This window comes from Haemaphysalis longicornis, unplaced genomic scaffold (assembly GCF_048455015.1).
Source record: "Haemaphysalis longicornis isolate Haplotype H1 unplaced genomic scaffold, Haemaphysalis longicornis Haplotype H1 scaffold_8, whole genome shotgun sequence".
In the NCBI taxonomy this organism is placed as follows: Eukaryota; Metazoa; Arthropoda; class Arachnida; order Ixodida; family Ixodidae; genus Haemaphysalis; species Haemaphysalis longicornis.
In genome coordinates, this window is record NW_027526445.1 from 166,621,554 (window position 1) to 166,639,279 (window position 17,726).

At 49.8% G+C, this 17,726-nt stretch overlaps 1 protein-coding gene across 1 annotated transcript in view; it reads left to right on the forward strand.

The window, feature by feature from the left end:
- The window catches only part of Kst (spectrin beta chain, non-erythrocytic 5 kst), a 189,259-nt gene that overhangs the window by 54,586 nt on the left and 116,947 nt on the right, over positions 1-17,726 (forward strand). The window lies entirely within an intron of this gene.

The following is a 17,726-nucleotide window of genomic DNA, read 5'->3' on the forward strand; positions in this document are numbered from 1 at the left end:
TACGTATCGTGATCCACGCCTGCGCCGCCGCGGGTGGGGGGGGGGGGGGGGGGGGTCATCATTTTTCTTTGCTTAACAAAGGCGCTTGAGTTCCAGCAACCGATCGGTGTGTACGCTTTTATCGTCGCTCGTCAGCCGACGAGATAGTTTTCACCGTAGAGCAGTGGCGTAAATCATGGGGGGGTCAGGGGGGTCCTGACCCCCCTTGTGTTCGGGCTGGGGGGGACACCCCTTGCAAGTGTCCCCCCCCTTGAGATTCATCTTTGCACGAAGAACACTGCAACCTCAAGTCCGTCGACGACGTGGCAGCAGTACTCCGGAACATGCACACGTCCACCCGCCAGTATTTCAAGGAAGTGGAGAGTGTTCTCAGGATTATCTTAGTGATGCCGGTCTCTTCCTGTGAAGCAGAGAGATCGTTCAGTGCCTTGAGAAGACTGAAAACATGGCTGCGTAGTACGATGGGGGAGGAACGCCTCAACTGCATGGCTTTGGCACACGTTCATCAAGACATTATAGACCTCATAACGTTGCCAGGGTTGTTGAAAAACTTTGTCAGTGCGTGCAAAAACCGCGCTCTCGTTTTTGGACCCTCTAGAAATGTCGAAAGCTAGGAAACATGTCATAGGTGATCAGTACTCATATTGTACAGAGTATTTCTTATTGATCTTTTTTTAACGTCTGCAATAGCACTGTGCAATTACGTGAGGCATGAAAACATGCCCAATTTTCTTATTTTAATTCAAATCACGATAGTAATTTGTAAATAAATGAAAATAAAGCACAAAACAAAATGGCCGCCTTGGCAAGATGTGTGTCCCCCCTTGTGATTTTTCTGGATTTACGCCACTGCCGTAGAGTGTGTATTTCAGATGCCCTCGCAGTGATATCGCCTGTTCCTCACAATCCGATCTTGCAGATAGGCCCCATATTGCTGTTAATACCAGTTGTGTATACGGATTTCCTTTATTTAACCTAGTAAAAGCTATCGTATGTACATGCCTATCTCGGCGACACTAGCCACGGTTGTTGGGTCGGGTTCGTGTTGTGCTTGCAGCGTGAGCTATCAGAAGAGCGCGGACTTCACTTCTTGCAACACCATTTTTCTCAATCGATCTCAGATTTACAATTCGTTTTTTTTTAGCTCGACTAGGCGCGGGACAAGCGTACGTCTATAGATCAAACTCTTTCAAAGCGACCGTCTGCAGCGGTCCGTAGATTAGTTCCTTCGGTTTGCCGCCTGCCGCCACTGAACGCTGCGAGCAATCGTTACACGAATTCATATTCTTGCACGTTTAGAATGCGCGGCAGAAGTAATCGGGCGCTTTTTACACAACTGCTTTATATAATATATTCGTATGCAAATAAAACATCGCTGATGAGTTGGTGTGCGCAGATGGCAGGAGTGCATCTCCATGCTTACTCCCGCACTGGACAAGAATGAAATTGCAATTCTACTCTTCGTACTGGAGATGGGAGACGATGCGCAGGTTTACTCTTCACTGGTGCGGGAGCAGAACTGGGGCTGCACTCCGCCGCGCACGAGAAGAGTACGCGGTCAGTTTTGCTCTCCTCCTCATGGGGAGCGAGCATTGCATCCAACTCCCCGCAGCTTTCGAGGGGAGTCCACCAACGCTTGCAAGAGTACAATGACGGTTGGACTCTTCAACTGCTCCCCCGATTTCTTAGAGTGTACACAGATACAGGCAAGGTATGGAATAGAATTAAAAAGCTTAATGGACATAAAACACACAGCCTACCCTTGGTTAGCAGTGCGGGCGACACCCTGGAGGACCAGGCCAACGCACTTGCAAAACACTTTCAATATATTTCGAGTTCTACTCACTACACGAATACTTTTTTACGACACAAATCATCCATGGAGAAAAAACCGATTAGAGATAACAGAACATCCGATGAACCATACAACTCGGATTTTTCTTCAACAGAGCTTTTGGTTGCCCTAGGAACATGTAAGGCTTCAGCACCGGGGGCAGATAGGATATCCTATGCAATGATACAACATCTGCACACAGAAACTCTCCAAACACTTTTGCACTTTTTCAATAAAATTTGGGCGGCAGGATACTTTCCGAGAGCTTGGAGAGAAGCTGTTGTAGTTGCCGTACTGAAAGAAGGGAAAGATGCCTCACTACCTGCCAGTTACCGACCAATAGCTTTAACAAGTTGCTTGGGAAAGCTTTTTGAAAAAATGGTAAATAAGAGGCTAATGTATTTTCTTGAATATAACGGCATCCTGGACAGTTGTCAGGCGGGTTTTCGATCAGGTCGAAGCACAACTGACCAGCTGGTAGCCTTCGAGTCATATGTCAAAGATGCTTTCATCCACAAACAGCACTGTCTTTCTGTTTTCTTTGACATAGAAAAAGCATATGACACAACTTGGCGCCACGGCATACTGCTTGATCTCAAGGCTTTCGGAGTGTCTGGGCGTATGTTAAACACTATTGAAAGTTATTTGTCACAGCGAATGTTTAGGGTAAGAATAGGGACAGTTGTATCCAGAACGTACATACAAGAAAATGGTGTTCCCCAAGGTGGAGTATTAAGCTGTACTCTATTTGTAGTTAAAATGAATTCGCTTGGAAAATCCTTGCCACCCACAATCTCCTACTCACTGTATGTTGATGATGTTCATATTAGCTTTAGGTCTTCCAACCTGTCCATCTGTGAAAGGCAAATACAGTTAGGTGTAAACAGGCTCCGGAAATGGACAGAGGAAAATGGTTTTAAACTGAATCCTCAGAAAAGTACATGTGTTTTATTCACAAGACAGCGTGGAATCCATCCGGAACCTGACATTACGCTGAACGGAGAACGGATTCCCGTCAAAAAAGAACACAAGTTTTTAGGTGTTATACTTGACGAAAAGCTAACATTCATACGGCACATAAAAACACTCAAACAGAAATGCCTAAACACCATAAACATTTTAAAAGTTTTGTCGCATCAGTCTTACGGTGCTGATAAAGATTGCCTTTTACGCCTCTTTATCAGTTTAGTTAGGTCCCGTATAGACTACGGAAGCGTAACATACGGGTCTGCATCTAAAACTGCCCTAAAAATGTTGGACCCAGTGCTACATTTGGGCCTTCGCCTTGCCTCGGGAGCCTTCAGGACAAGCCCAATTCAAAGTCTCTATGTAGAATGTGACCACTGGTGCCTAGAGCACCAGCGTGCTTATACAGCACTGCTCTATGCTACTAGGACAATGTCTGTGAAGAATCACCCGTGCAGTTCATTTCTGAATGACGTCTCATCTGCCCATTTGTATTTAGCGCGCCCTTCGATCCTTGCCCCTTTATCCTTACGTGTCAAAGGCCTTGCAGAGGAAATAGGGGTGTCTTTCGATGAGGCCATGAAGACTTCCATCGCCGACGAAGTCCCGCCTTGGGAAATGTCAACGATTCGTTGTGACACATCCTTTAAACGCATTGATAAGCGCCGTGCACCTCGTGAGCTGATCTCCCAGCATTTTTTACAACTACAACACACATATCCATACACCCCATTTTACACGGATGCCTCGAAGTGTGCTTCCGCTGTGTCGTGTGCTGCACATGGCCCGGATTTCGCCAGCACGAGGACCTTGAACAAAAATACCAGTATCTTTACAGCAGAAGCTTATGGTATTTTAATCACAGTGGAGCACATTACACAGAACAAAATACAAGAATCAGTTATCTACACAGACTCCTTAAGTGTTGTTACGGCACTAGGTTCCTTTAAACCTACAAAAAATGTTGTCCTCAATCACCTTTTTAAAGCTCTCGTGACTGCTCATAAATTACAACTAAAAATACTTGTTTGCTGGATCCCTGGACACAGTGGCATTCTAGGCAATGAAATTGCCGACCAGAACGCCACTTTGGCGGCCCTCCATAGTGGTGTTGACGTCGCGGAAATCCCTTACCTCGATCTGAAGCCAGTGATCCGAAGGGGAATCCGTAAACGCTGGCAGGACACGTGGGACACACACACAGAAAACAAGCTCCACTCAATAAAACCCCACCTAGGAAGATACACAACAGAAAAACAAAACAGATTCATTGAAGTATCGATTTGCAGACTACGCATCGGCCACACTTACGCTACGCACGCATATCTTTTAAATGGCACACCCCCACCGGTTTGTGATAAGTGTGGGGACCGGCTTTCCGTCCTCCATGTGTTAATTGAGTGCGCATCCTGCAATGAGGCCAGAAAACGGCATTTCCCTAAAATCTATACTTTCAACATTCCGCTACACCCGTCACTGTTCTTAGGAGATGAACCTATGTTCACAAACAAGTCCCTTTTAAGTTATCTTGCAGATGTCAAGTTTTTAAAGCTCATTTCGTACAGTGCGTGACCTCAGAGCCTACAAGCATTGAGCAAAGCCTTCATGTTTTCATTGTTCGCACGAGGGGCCCGCTGCCGTAGCGTGCTCTTCGGCTCGAGCTACAGTCGCGTTCCATTCACAATCCCTTTTATCCGGCATTATGAACATCTCCATTTTTTAGTCTACGGGCCCTCTACACCCATATATACAGTATTTTAGGATATATCATACTCATTTCATACATATTCTAAGCTCAAACCTGACTATTGACGGACCACTTAACATAGTTTTGGCGCTCTTTGGTCCTAGTTACCCTTGCGCCAATAAACACAAACATACATACATACATAAAACGACGTGCGACGCCATGCGTGAACTGTGCAACCGGGGTGGAGTACATGTACGATGTACGCCCGATGTACGCCCGCCCGCTCACATGCGGGGCGGGCGTACATCGGTCAAACGGGCCGCTGCCTATAACGACCGTTTAAGGGAACACCAGCCGAATAATATGCGTAACAAAACGGGCTCCCACCTTCCGCACCACTGCGTGGCTTGTGAAAGCAAGCCATGCGAGCCGGTTTTGACTCAGACGAAGGTGTGCTGAGCACAAGCCGAGAATAGGTGGCGAGGGAATTAATCGAGGCCTTCTTCATTCGAAAGCATGGTGAACAGTGTGTGAGTGATCCATCCGTATCTTTGTATGGAAATGAGTGTGAATTTTTAAACCGTTACATCATGTGATAAAGGTGGTGACATGGGCGCATGTGCTGGTGTGGGTATATTAGCATGTTCATTTTTTTTTCAATAAACTAGTTGTGAGCGTGCGCTCGTCCCGTCTCTTTTTTTCTTTGTCCCGTCCGTATGCGCAGTTTTACGTATAACCACGCGACAGTATCATCCCCCATCTCGGGGTGGATCATTCATTTCTTCCGCTGGAAGCCTTGTGCGCCATTATTTTGGTGGCGATTCCCTCTCTCCATCCTCTGGAATTCTGTTGCAAACCTGATGCAATCTATCCGCACGATGCATCTATCGGTGCACTGTTAGTTTTTTTTTAATGCAGAGCATTTCTTTAACTCACGATGCCACCCGTTCTAGTTGTCCATCGTAGTCCGCACCCCTCCCCCTACACTATATAAAAAAAAATAATACTTACCGGCGCCTGGTTTCAATCCCACGACCCTGCGGGCGGAACGCAAGGTACATGGTGCTCTACCCACTGCGCCACAAAGCCGACACAGAATGGAGGGCTACGAACGCGCCTTATATCCTTGACTCATTCAAACTACGTCAAGAAGCTGCTGATACAACGCATTCACTACCTGTGGGCGGAACGCGGTACATGGTGCTCTTCCAGCGCCACAATAATCATACCCACCTGCTAATAAATGATGTCACGTGACCACGTAATTATGTCTCCTCATTTAATTACAATACAACAACCAACAGCAACAAGTGCAACAACATTAACGTAACGCACACTACTTAACGTCGTGCGCCCCCGGAAATGCTCTGCATTTGATCGTGCCCCTCGCGAGGGGGATGTTTAGTTTCCTGCCGCAGCAAGAACCAGGCGGCCTCCTGCGCAGTTTGTGGCGCATACCCACTTGGGGGATTGGCCGGGATCGTTTCACTTACTACATGTCGGTTACGGCAGGGTTTTCTGAAACTCAGTATAGAGCGCACAATTTCAGAGCGATGCGTAAATGAAAACGCTTGCATTTTAGTCGCAGAATGCCGTTCGCACTGATTTGTGCGCGCCCGTACTTGACCGATTGATAGTCTGCTTGCTCGATGGCGCGTATACCCTTGTGTGGGTGGTATAGATCGTGCGCTCTCGCAAATAAGCCAGATGCCCGCTGGCTATGCTGCTTGTTTGGTTTTTTCCTCGCGTAGCTATAGTCGGAGTCGAACGACTAAACGGAAGTTAGTTATTTGGCGATATGACCCAATTACCGGGTTGGCGTTAGCGGGGTGCGCTGCCGTCTTACAACTTCTTCCCTTTCCGTTAGATCCCGTTATTTCTGTTCGCGGGTGAAGAAAATATAGGCGACTGCTACGATATCCTCGTGGACGCGTTCCATGCGCGCGGAGCAGTTTTTGTAGAAACATTTTGGTCGGATTTTTTATGAGATATCATTGCTGCGTTTCTCCGCTTCCGGGTCCTCTGTCTAGACCCTGTGCTCTCTCTCTCTCTCTCTCTCTCTCTCTCTCTCTCTCTCTCTCTCTCTCTCTCTCTCTCTCTCTCTCTCTCTCTCTCTCTCTCTCTCTCTCTCTCTCAGACGGAAACAGACCGAAATTTGTTAGCGACAATGAAGTGTGGAAATCAGCAATTTCCAAGCTGAGATAGCAGCTTATCATAGTCGGCGCGGCCGCGGACGCCGAATGGTGTTGAAAGGAAATTGAAATTGATCTAGAAGCGAATTTTTCGTCCTGTCGCCAATTAAGCCTAAACTAAGCGCTTAGACGTTCTCCAAGTAGTCGGATAATGGATTCCACGGAGTAAAAGCGCACGCACACTGAAGCGGCAAGCAAGGCTTCGACCAATCCAGTTCAGTGTTCCCTTAATCTTCTGTCTCCGAGCACCGTTTCCACCGTAGGAGTATATAGAGCGTCGCGTCGGGTATGTTTTCGTAAAGAGAGTCGATCCGGCCGCCGAGCAATCTGCAGGGATCTGGATTGGCGGGGAGAGGTCCTTGGGCGCCCGCCCGTCCTCCGCTGTGTGTAGCTATAACGCGAAGTTGCGTCGAAATATCCCCGACCTCGCCGTGCCGAGCTAGCGGTGTTTTCGATCGAAGCTTTCGTTTTCTCTCGCCTCCTGCTGCCTGATCGAGGTCGTGGCTGCTCTCGATGTTCGGCAGCTGCAGAAGCAGCTGGACATGTCTCCTTCAATTTCTTCCTTTCTTTTTTGACGGAGGGGGCCCTGGGCGAACTCATTTTCGCGAGCTAAATCCCGCTGGAGTGGTGAATTATAGAAAGGGAGGGGAGAGTGCGAAACTCCGCCCAACAAATTGCACGCGAGCTGAGCTAGATATGTATGGTGCCCTGATGCCTGCCTGGGGCGTAGTAATCTAGTGGGAAATCAAACCCAACCGCTCTGCCTTCATGGGGTAATGAGACGTTTAAGGGAAAACGAAAAAGAAGCTATAGATCACGAAGAAAAGTGTTTGGTGTACGGGTATACCCCTGGATTGCTAGCAGAGACGTATTTTTGCAGCACACAGAACTTTGTGGCAGTAATTTGCCACGAACCAAGCTTGTGTTTTGTGCTACTCGGGAGGAGTAACGACCGGATCACCGTGCAAGGCTGTAGGTCCGCGGTTCACGAACAGTCTCTCTCTCTGTCTCTCTCACACACACGCACATACACTGTTAGACATACGGGTCGCCTTATGTATAGAGCAAAGAGATGAGTTTTGAGATGGGCATTTTAAATTCTCTGGTTGTAGACATACGTACGGAATTGTCGAAACAAGGACGTGTTTTGGCGCAGAGCCATTTTGCGCTTACAAACTCCCGCGTAGGCTACGTTAGGTGTACGCCAAACAAGCCCGTTTGACTTGAAGTAATCCCGAGCGCTCTACCATAGTTTCCTCCGTATAAAGCCCTCCATATCTTCTCTCGTCCGCCGTCCTATGCGCTCCCTTGGCCCCGCAGCTAGTGGCACGTGCGGGCAACAGTTGAAAGCCGAAGTTCGATATTTTGGCTTCAGCGCGTGTTCACGCCTAACTCCCTCCTCACCGGGCTGTCGTAAAACTCCACGCTGCAGGACTCCACGTAACGCTGAGCGGCCGTCGTCGCCAATGCTTATCGATTCCCCCTTGTCGGAAAGGGGCCGTTGCCCGTCGGCGACGGAGGGAGCCGTGGAACAGGGACAATTTCTGCCGCGCTCTTTCCTCCGTCGAGTGGTCGAGCCCGCGCCACCATGGAGTCGCAACGGGGACCGTCTTTTCGCTTTTGTACTTGCCGCGTCTGCGGGGCCGTCCCGGCCCGAGACAACGCCCAGGCTCGCGAGACAACGCTCGCGACACCCGAGCTTTGACTGGGCCAGTTCGTGCCCCGATGCCGTCTGTCGTTCGACAGGAAACAATAGTACCGTTGTCGGAGAATTTGCTTTTAAGAGATGCGCATTTCAAGTTTTAAAGCGAAAACTTTCTTAGTGGGACCGCTAGATTTCACGTAGATTTCGGCAGTGCAGATAATTTGTTGTCTTTGTGGGGGAAAAAAGCAACGCGCCGTTTTAATTATTGACCGCAGTTGAAATTGCCGAGTCTCAATTTCATCTCTCGTCTATGCTTACTTTCAACGTCATAATTCACTCAGAGCAGGCCTCCCCATTGACGTCACAGTGCCAGTGCGGGAAAGGCCCTGCGTCGTTTCCTTGTTTTTTCCAGTGTAGTTTTGTATGCTTGTTTTTTGGACATGAATATTTTGCGAGTTCGGCAGTGTCGTATGTGGCCGTCAAGGCTTCATTGTCAGATATATGACGCCAGCTTGAGTGAGTCTTGAGTCTTGGGCTAGACGTGTAGAGGGAAAGTAAGCCGAAGGAAGAGGAAGTGTATGTGGGGAATGTGAGTGAGTGGGGAGAGGGGAGGCACGTTGTTAACGCGGCCAATCGCCACCTGCCTTTGTGTGTACACGATCAAATCCAAGCCCCCTCCCCACCTCATCTGACGGCGTCTTCCTTCCTCGTTCCTGACGGTCTCGCGGAGCACGCTAATTGCTCCGGCGGAGCGCTTCGGTTCGTGCGCGCCCATCCGAAGAGTGTCCGGTTACAACGGGCCTAATTAGCGGCAGAATGGCCCCCCACTATTGACGCCAATGGACGCGTAAATCATACGGCCCCACTTTCCTTCCCCGCTGTCAGTGCGGCAGCAGAATGGGAGCAGCAAGCTTTGACTGGCCGAATGGCGATGCAACGCCGTGGAAGATTTTCGAGGTGCTGGCAAATGGACTGCTGGCGCGGCAGAGTGTGGGGGATAGGGTGCGGGTATGCTACCGCCCAAACCCGCCGCGATGGCTCAAAGGTGCTGCGCTGCTGAGCACAAGGTCGCGGGTTCTATTCCCGGCCGCGGCGGCCGCTTTTCTGATGGAGGCGAAAAGCAAAAACGCCCGTGTGCACGAGATTTCGGCGCACGTTAGAGATCCCCAGGTGGTCGAAATTAATCCGGAGCCCTCCACTACGGCGCGCCTCATCGCCTGCGTTGCGTCGGCGCGTTAAACCCTGCAATCAATCTACCAATCAGTCAATCAATGCTACCGCCCAAAGTTAACCATAACGTCACGGCTTTGAGATCTAGCGTCGTCATCCGGTACCCGCAATTTTTGCGTAAATGAGGCTCTGTCGTTGTTTGGCACGTCGTTAAGCTTAACGTTAAGGTCGCCTAACCTATATCCCTTTCAAGCCTGAATTTTTTAGTTCGATTGAAAAGATTTTTTTTCTCTGTGTTTTCTTTAATATTTGGACCTATAAGCCTACACACAAAACTTTAGCTTGTCAGGCAAGTAATTAGTGATCTACAAGCATAGCATCCGATTACGTCATCAGGCAGTTAAAAAATAAAAATTCAGAAAATCTTTTTGCTTGTTTTCCTAAATTTTGGTAAGCGCTGAGCCCACCTACAAACAATAAAGCTGGTAGTGCAAGTATTTTTAGATTTAAAGCCGTCATCAAACTAGGACCGCTGTCCTGGGGGTCACTTTGACGTCAATTTGGTATCCACTGTATTGCCTTCCCCTTTCTAGCGTTCAGCTTTAGCAAAAAAACGAGCAGGAGTGATATTAATCGAACGAGGCATCCTGAAGAGCTGTTTCCCAGAAAACTAGGTGTTCTGGCCTTTTCTCACACTTGGTAGAAGACTTTTTGGTTGATGTCCTAAATATACTCCGCGCGCATCCAACCTGCTATTTTAACAGAACGTGCTGTTGGGCGAGTTGGTACATACTTAAATGGAAGGTTTAGCGCAAACAAGACGAGGACGGTCCCCGTCCTCGTCTTGTTTGCGCTAAACCTTCCTTTTAAAATTTTTACCAACCTGCAGGTATTTCGACCCGCCGCATCGACAACTGGATTTCTCGGACGCACATGTGTCTCCCGCTCCACTCTTGTCGCGGCGACAAAAATCGGTCGAGACCAAACGACAAAATCGACGTGTGCAACGTGAGAAAAGCGATGCCGGGAGACAAGAGCGGCGGAAATCGCGCCGCTTTTGTCCCTCCAGTCGCATGTGTGGATTTGCCTTGAAAGTTTCTTACGTTGCATTTAGTACCGTGGGCCGTACTAGCAGCGACTGACGCCGCGTTGTCCGTCTTCCTTCGACGTGCACGCTGCGGCCGTTGACCCGACTGTATACCGTAGTCCGCACGTGCCCGCGCCGTCCTTCCGTTGTCTCCGAGGCCGATCTTGTGGCCCGAGGACGACCAGGAGCGTCGCTCTCTGTATTCAGGGCGTCGAGGCGACGCGGGGGGCCCCCCTCCCGACCAAGCTGGCTCCCACGCCCGCCTCAAGGCGAATCGAAATCGGGACGGACGGTGCCTTATCGCAGAAGCTGGAGAACGTGCGACGGAGTGCACTTTTAACGAAAGAATTTTTTCAGCAAAAATGATGTGACAAAATCAAAAATATGTGCGTCTTATACATGTCTGCCCCCAAAACCGAAGAATAGACGAAGTCCGTAAAAGAACGTTGGAAATACGAATAACGAAATAGCGTAAACGGACCATGCTGTGCAGTGTGCCTTGCATCTTCGGAAAAGAAAGCGTAATTAGCGAAGTGCAGGCACTTTTTCGTCGCTATAATGGTATACATTTACATCATTGGCGAAAAGAAACAAAAGAAAACTTAAAAAGAATAAAATGATACAACGTCTTCCACTACTCATAGCCATATGTGGCTGTGAAGAACCGACGCTCCAGACAAGCGGAGCATGAATGCTGCACATTGCAAGACAATTCTGCGAACTTTCTGCAGGTTTTTATGCCAAAACGAACGCCGTTCTGCATGTAGGAGGAGGGTATATAGTTCTCTCAAGCAATGGGTATACGGTGTACTGGAATTGTAGAATGGGGAGGAGTGAACTAAGTCTTGCGTAAGGGCTAATTAATAGTTTCGACTTCAGGTATAGCGTGCGCTGCATACTTGGACGAGGGACAGGGCTCGATGCGTCCTCCATGAACGAAGGAAGCCGTCGACGACGGGTCTCGCGATAACTTTCGGGCAAAGTTTGGTATCCACAGAGCATATAGATTTTAATGTCATTGTATACATACTACATTTACGGTTGTAGTTTTAACAGTGACATCTAAAAAGTGAACCGAAGGAAAACTTGCTTCCCCGTGGACACTTTTTGAGAACGTATGCCGTAAGCCGCCCGTTCTTAGAATCCGGGCGGCTGCAGCTGCTGTCAACAGCTGGGCTTGAGGACGGTCAGACTTTCTTGCGCCATTAAACACCAACCGTCATCATCATCATCACTTCCATCGCCGATTTCGCGCGTTCACCTTGCAACACTCACATCCCCTTGCCGTGGGGTTTCGTCATAAAAGCGTGTGTGGTTCGACGTCTGCGCGCAGCAAATTCCTCTCTGGCGTGATAAGGCTGGAATGCACGTCCGAAGTCCGTTGTCGGTGCGAACGTGCGTGATTTTGCGACGTCTACGCGGCATGCCTGCCCCATGAATACCTCCGTGACGATTACCTCCTGGAGGACGACTCCGTGAAACGTTTTAGTCACTCGACCGGAAGCTGCTGTTAAGAATACTTTCGATCCGGGGCGGGGGCGGGGGGAATCACCGTCTTGGCGAAATGAGACGGTGGTTCGCAACGGCTTTCCCGTAACCATAATTACTACGGAGATTTGCGATGCGGCCCTGGAAATGGAGCTTAGCTTACGCCTTCGCGATTTCTTGCGGTCGGCAGAACTTCAAACTCATCCTCATCATAGTGTTTGCGCCCAATGTAGGACAGAGGTCTCCCCCATGTTGTTCCACCCGTTCCTGTCTTGAGATGGCTGGGCCTTAGTCCATTCTGTGCCCCCAAATTTTGTAACCACACCTCTCGATCGAGTAAACGGTCTATCCCCACTATCGGTGGCCACTCCGTTCACCCTGATGAATATCGTCTTCCACTCGGGGTCATTTTCTGATACGGGATACTCATTTCCTGTCCCTAACCATTACTCCTACCACCCTTCTTTCAAACTTTAAAAGGCACGGCGAATTTTCTGGTCGATCCATGAACGCTTCCCTTGTGCCCGCCGAAATGGCTCGGTGGCTAAGCCGTTGTGCTGCTGAGCCCAAAGACGCAGGTTAGATCCCGGCCGCGGTGGCCGCTTTCTGGTGGAGCTCGCGAAGAGCGAAAACGCCCGTGTGTTCGAGATTTGGGCGCACGCCAAAGATCCCCGGGCGGTCAAACTTAATCCGGAGCCCTCCACTACGGTGCGCCTCATAGCCCGTGTGTAGCTTCGGCGCTTTGAGCCACATACAGTCGACGACCGATTATTCGGACCCTTAAGAGAGGGCGAAGGTGGCCGAAAATGAGACAGTCCGAAAAAAAAAAAAAGAAAATGTGCCCCCCAAAAAACCTAACGTCCTGGTGCCGGGAAAAAAGTCCGAATAATCGAGCATGTCCGAAAAAATCAGTCGTCCACTGTAATCTGAATCTCTTGCAGTTGGAGCGGGTATTCGAAGCTATAGCTATTCGCCGCAGTTTTTTCCCTAGTGGCTCGCCGGCTGCGGCACGGTTCAGTGGCATCGCTGTGCGGGCGCGACATCCAGCTGTGCGTTTCTCGTGGAGGTCGGTCGTCGCGTGCGGCTGTAAATAGGCCGCCGCGGCAATGTACTTACTGCGTGTCCGATCGCATGTGAACGGCTTCAATTAGCAACGCCCGGGATGTAGTCTCTCCCTCCCTCTCTCCCTCTCTCAGCCGCAGAGCGCACATGTGTGCGTGAACCTGATGTGGCGCAGCTGCAGGTGTTCCGATGACGGAACCGGCGTGATGAGGTTCGCAGAACCAGCAACATGTGCGGCATATGACTCGCATGTTTCTCTTTACTCCACTGGAATTTTTAACGCAGATGAATATGATCAAACAAAGTGCGTTGAAAACGCTGCTTTTTTGGGGGGGACACGGAGAAAAAGGAAGAGTCTGATGGAATGGGAGAAATGTTCAATAAATAAACGCCCATTTTGCCATCCTTCTGGTATCGGAATCAGCACTGTTTTCTAGTACAGAGGGCAACGCACTCGCATATATAACACACCCGCCGCGGTGGCTCAGTGGCTAAGGCGTTGCGCTGCTGAGCACGAGGTCGCGGGTGCGATTCCCGGCCGCGGTGGCCGCTTTTCTGATGGAGGCGAAAAGCAAAAACGCCCGTGTGTACGAGATTTCGGCGCACGATAAAGATCCCCAGGTGGTCAAAATTAATCCGGAGCCCTCCACTACGGCGCGCCTCATCGCCTGCATTGCGTCGGCGCGTTAAAACCCACAATCAATCAAATCAATCGCATATATAACACAACTTTTCCTACTTTTCGGTTCCTGTTTTCATTATACATTTCCAATAACAGGAGATTCGGAATAACGCGATTTTGTTATAACGGGAGTTTGGTTTGTACGTTTTTCGCTTTGTGTTTTCAACGACCTCGCTAGTCAGGGAGCGATCGCCGGGGATTCCCCCCGCCCGGTGAATGTGGCATGCACGCCGGCGCGACGGACACCCTGGGGCGTGCACCATTGATAGCTGTCGCCCTGAAAGAAGCAAACAAGAAAGGCTCTTTTATGGGAAAGTGCGTGGAGCGCACAACTTTGCTGCGGTATTGTCGTTGAGGTGGCGTTGTGAGTTCCGCTCTGCAACAACTCTGCGCTCTTTCCGGGAGGTGGGGTGGGGGGATAAAATTTGGCCACCTTCGCAATTGATGCGAAGACTAATAAAGCTGCGGAGCTGGTGGTCTACGCCAGCTTTAACTTGGTTTCTCTTAGGTCTGCCCCTATCTTAAAAGAGGGATGGTTAAAAAGCGAAGCTTTCTTCATGCAAGCTGGGTCAAATCAAAGTCCACGATCCACACTCCTAAGGTCCGAAATGCAATCGGCCGAAATCCCAAGCCGAAGCCCACTTCAAAATTCAGCCAAAGTCCACAGCCAACGCCCGCGCTGTAAACCCAAAGGAAATTCTGTGCGCCCGGAATGCGACGATAGCGCAACCGGGCAGACGCTGGTGTCATAACGGGCGAGACCCAGGTTCGGTTCCGGCACGGGAAGCGTTTTTTTTTTTTTTAACACGAAAGTGTTTTATTCCCGGATACACATTTCACTTACGTCATATCCGTCATGGAAGTGATGCCAGTACAACGAAGCAAGCGGCCTGTAAAGGGTGCACCCCTGCACACAGGGTCTTCTTGCGGGGAAGCAACCTTTGGTAATAAAGAGTGCGTTACACTTAGGGTTGTTCGTTTTCGGGTTTTATATGTTAACACGAAAGTGTTTTACGCCGGGATGCACCAAGATTTCACTGACGTCATATCTGTCGCGGAAATGACGCCAGTGCACCTTTGCCGAAGCGACCCTCCAGCAGGACGTCGCTCGCCAAGCACACCCACAAGACAGCCGCCGACCCGCAAATTATGCTCAACTGCAGATTTCGCTGCACATTTCACTTTCGTGTTTTACCGATTCGTATGACAGAGGAATCAACCAAGGTTTTTTCATGAGACGCGCACTCCCCACGCCTACTCGTAGGCTCCTTGCGGCCTCGCCACTTTCCCTCACACTTGTTGCCCTAGCATTTTCCCGCTGTCCACTTTGCCGATGATGATAGTTTTCTCTTAACGATCCGCACGGACAAAAGAAAGCTTGAACGGTTCCGCTGTTAAAATGACCGCGTATCTGCTTGCTTCGTCGAAATATCGCGGTCTTCGGTCGCCCCTGCCACTTCCCGCTCGCTGCTCCGATGGTGAATGCGATGGAGGTTTTGGTGAATGCAATTTTTCCGCGTTAGCACTGCTCGGACTCCATCTGTGGAGAGAGAGAGAGAGATCAAACTTTATTTAAAGCGGCCCATGTCCGGGCTGCTTTCTGTTTCTGTTCAGCGCGCACGTCTTTCGTTTCAGCGTCTGCTTTTAACCCTTCTCTCTCACCGGTTTTAATGAGTTCTTTTTTCTTGTTATCGTAAAAAGCAATCCATCGCGTATTCGTAATTATGGAATGCTGATACTCTCGGTTACGCACTCATATCTTGCCTCAACTACGTCCGAGGTTCCCTTTGCGCTGAATAATATGTGTGCATGTATATGCTTCGCGTTCGAGAGAGAGAGAGAGAGAGAGAGAGAGAGAGAGAGAGAGAGAGAGAGAGAGAGAGAGAGAGAGAGAGAGAGAGAGAGAGAGAGAGAGAGAGAGAGAGAGAGAGAGAGAGAGAGAGAGAGAGAGAGAGAGAGAGAGATTGCGCCTTAGGTTGCATGAAAGGCCGTCGTCCTTAAACAATGTTTTCTGCGTGTTTTCTTAATTTATAGGATCCATAAGCCCCGAACAAAAAAAAAAGACCTGGAAGTGCAAGTAATTACACATTTATTAATGAGACAAATAATGAGGACATCTGGCAATTAAAAACTATGTCAAGCAGAGACACCACTTTTGCAGATTCCTAAACTTTATGACCACATGAACCTACAAGCAAAAAAATGAGCTTACAACTGGGAATAAAACTCAGCACGCCATTTTTTTTCAAGAGCCTCAATATCGTGATTTCGTCTTCACCGGAGATTCTCCTTCTTTGTAGCGTGCAGCTCCACTAAAATGAAACAACAGTTATATTTATCGCATTAGGCATCAATGAAGAATAATTCCCCCCAAAAATAGCAGTTTCGGTTTCGTTATTTATGCGCTAGAGGAACTTTAATATGTGATGGCGTCAACTGACACCACCAGGGACGAAAGGAAGGCAACTTCCACAGTCAACGATTCTGGGAAAAATGGTGGGCATAGCTTTTTTTTTTTTTTTTTTTGTAGCGTGAGCTGCACTGGCCGAGGTTGAGCAGTTTCGCGTGGCTCCTGGAGAGCCGTGCTGCGCATGCGCGAGGAGCAGTGTCGTCACACGGCGCACAGAACGTTGCTCGCTGCCCGGCGTCCCTTTCACACCCCACGCGCCCAGCGTCTTCGCCGACCTCCGTTCCGCACGTGGGGACCCGGTCCACTTGACAATCATGCGAGGGGTGGCCGGGTGTGGAACCGATGGCTCGTGCGTCGCAGCAACACCGGCGTGCGCCTGTGGTACCAGCTTAGCTCTGGGGCGATTGGTGACGCTGCGCCGGAGCCGCTCGATAAATATACATGTGTTGCATAATAATGCGTATACCGTGTGTGTGTCATTGAAGCAGCAGTGAGCATGATAATCAAGCTAATCCTAGACAACCAGGAAAGCTCAGAATAACCAGCTGAACCTTAGCTCACGCTACGTATATCCTGGCATAGCCGAGCTAAGCCACTGCTAATGTTTTTTTAATTGCGAGAGATTCCTCTACGGCATAACAAAGGCATAGCTCCAGGATTTTGCATCTCTCTCTCTCTCTCTCTCTCTCTCTCTCTCTCTCTCTCTCTCTCTCTCTCTCCGTTCTCTTTCACATGTAGCACTGCTCAGAGTGGACCCTTCCGGAATGCCGTAGCAGCGAAGGCGTGTTCGGAGCATCATCACCGTCACCCTCGGGCTTCTCTTTCTCGTTCCGCGCCTAGTCGAGCGGCGGCAAGTCGTCATAAGCGGGCATGACAAAGACATAACGCGCCGGCTTCCTCCACCAGCAGACAGAAAGGCGAACCGTGCCGCCCACCACCACAAGCGGGTTGCGGCGGCGGCCGCGGCGCTTTGCTTGGTGTCTTCTTTCCCTCCGCCGAGAATGCCAGGAAACCGGCGGCGCTTATTGTCTCACGCGTATACGACCGGAACAACAATGCTTCCCTTCCCCCTTTGTTTCCCCGTCGTGTTCAGCCGCGGCCTCTTGCGTTGTTGTCTGGCCGGCCGGCGTCACTGTGGTGCCTTTTTTCTGTTCCGCGTTGTGTGGTGGGCTGCTGCTGCAGCGACCGACGCGGAAGTGAAGGAAGAACCAGCGTCGGTTGTTGGGGTCGCTTTTCTCGAGTTCGTCAGACAAAGCTGAGATACACATGAAATGTACGTCGTGCTGGGCCGGGAAAGCACCGTGCGTTCGAACTTGAGGCGAGACCAGGAGTCCGCTGCTGCTGTTGGTTCCCATTCTTATTTTCTTATTGTTTCAAGAGCGCACATACATAATTTTTCCCTCGGCGACGTTAGAGAGTTCCAGCGGTTCGTATGTTCCGTGTTGTACGGGGTTACCGTGTTGACCGGTACCCGTCTAGACGCTTGCGCATTCGTCGCGG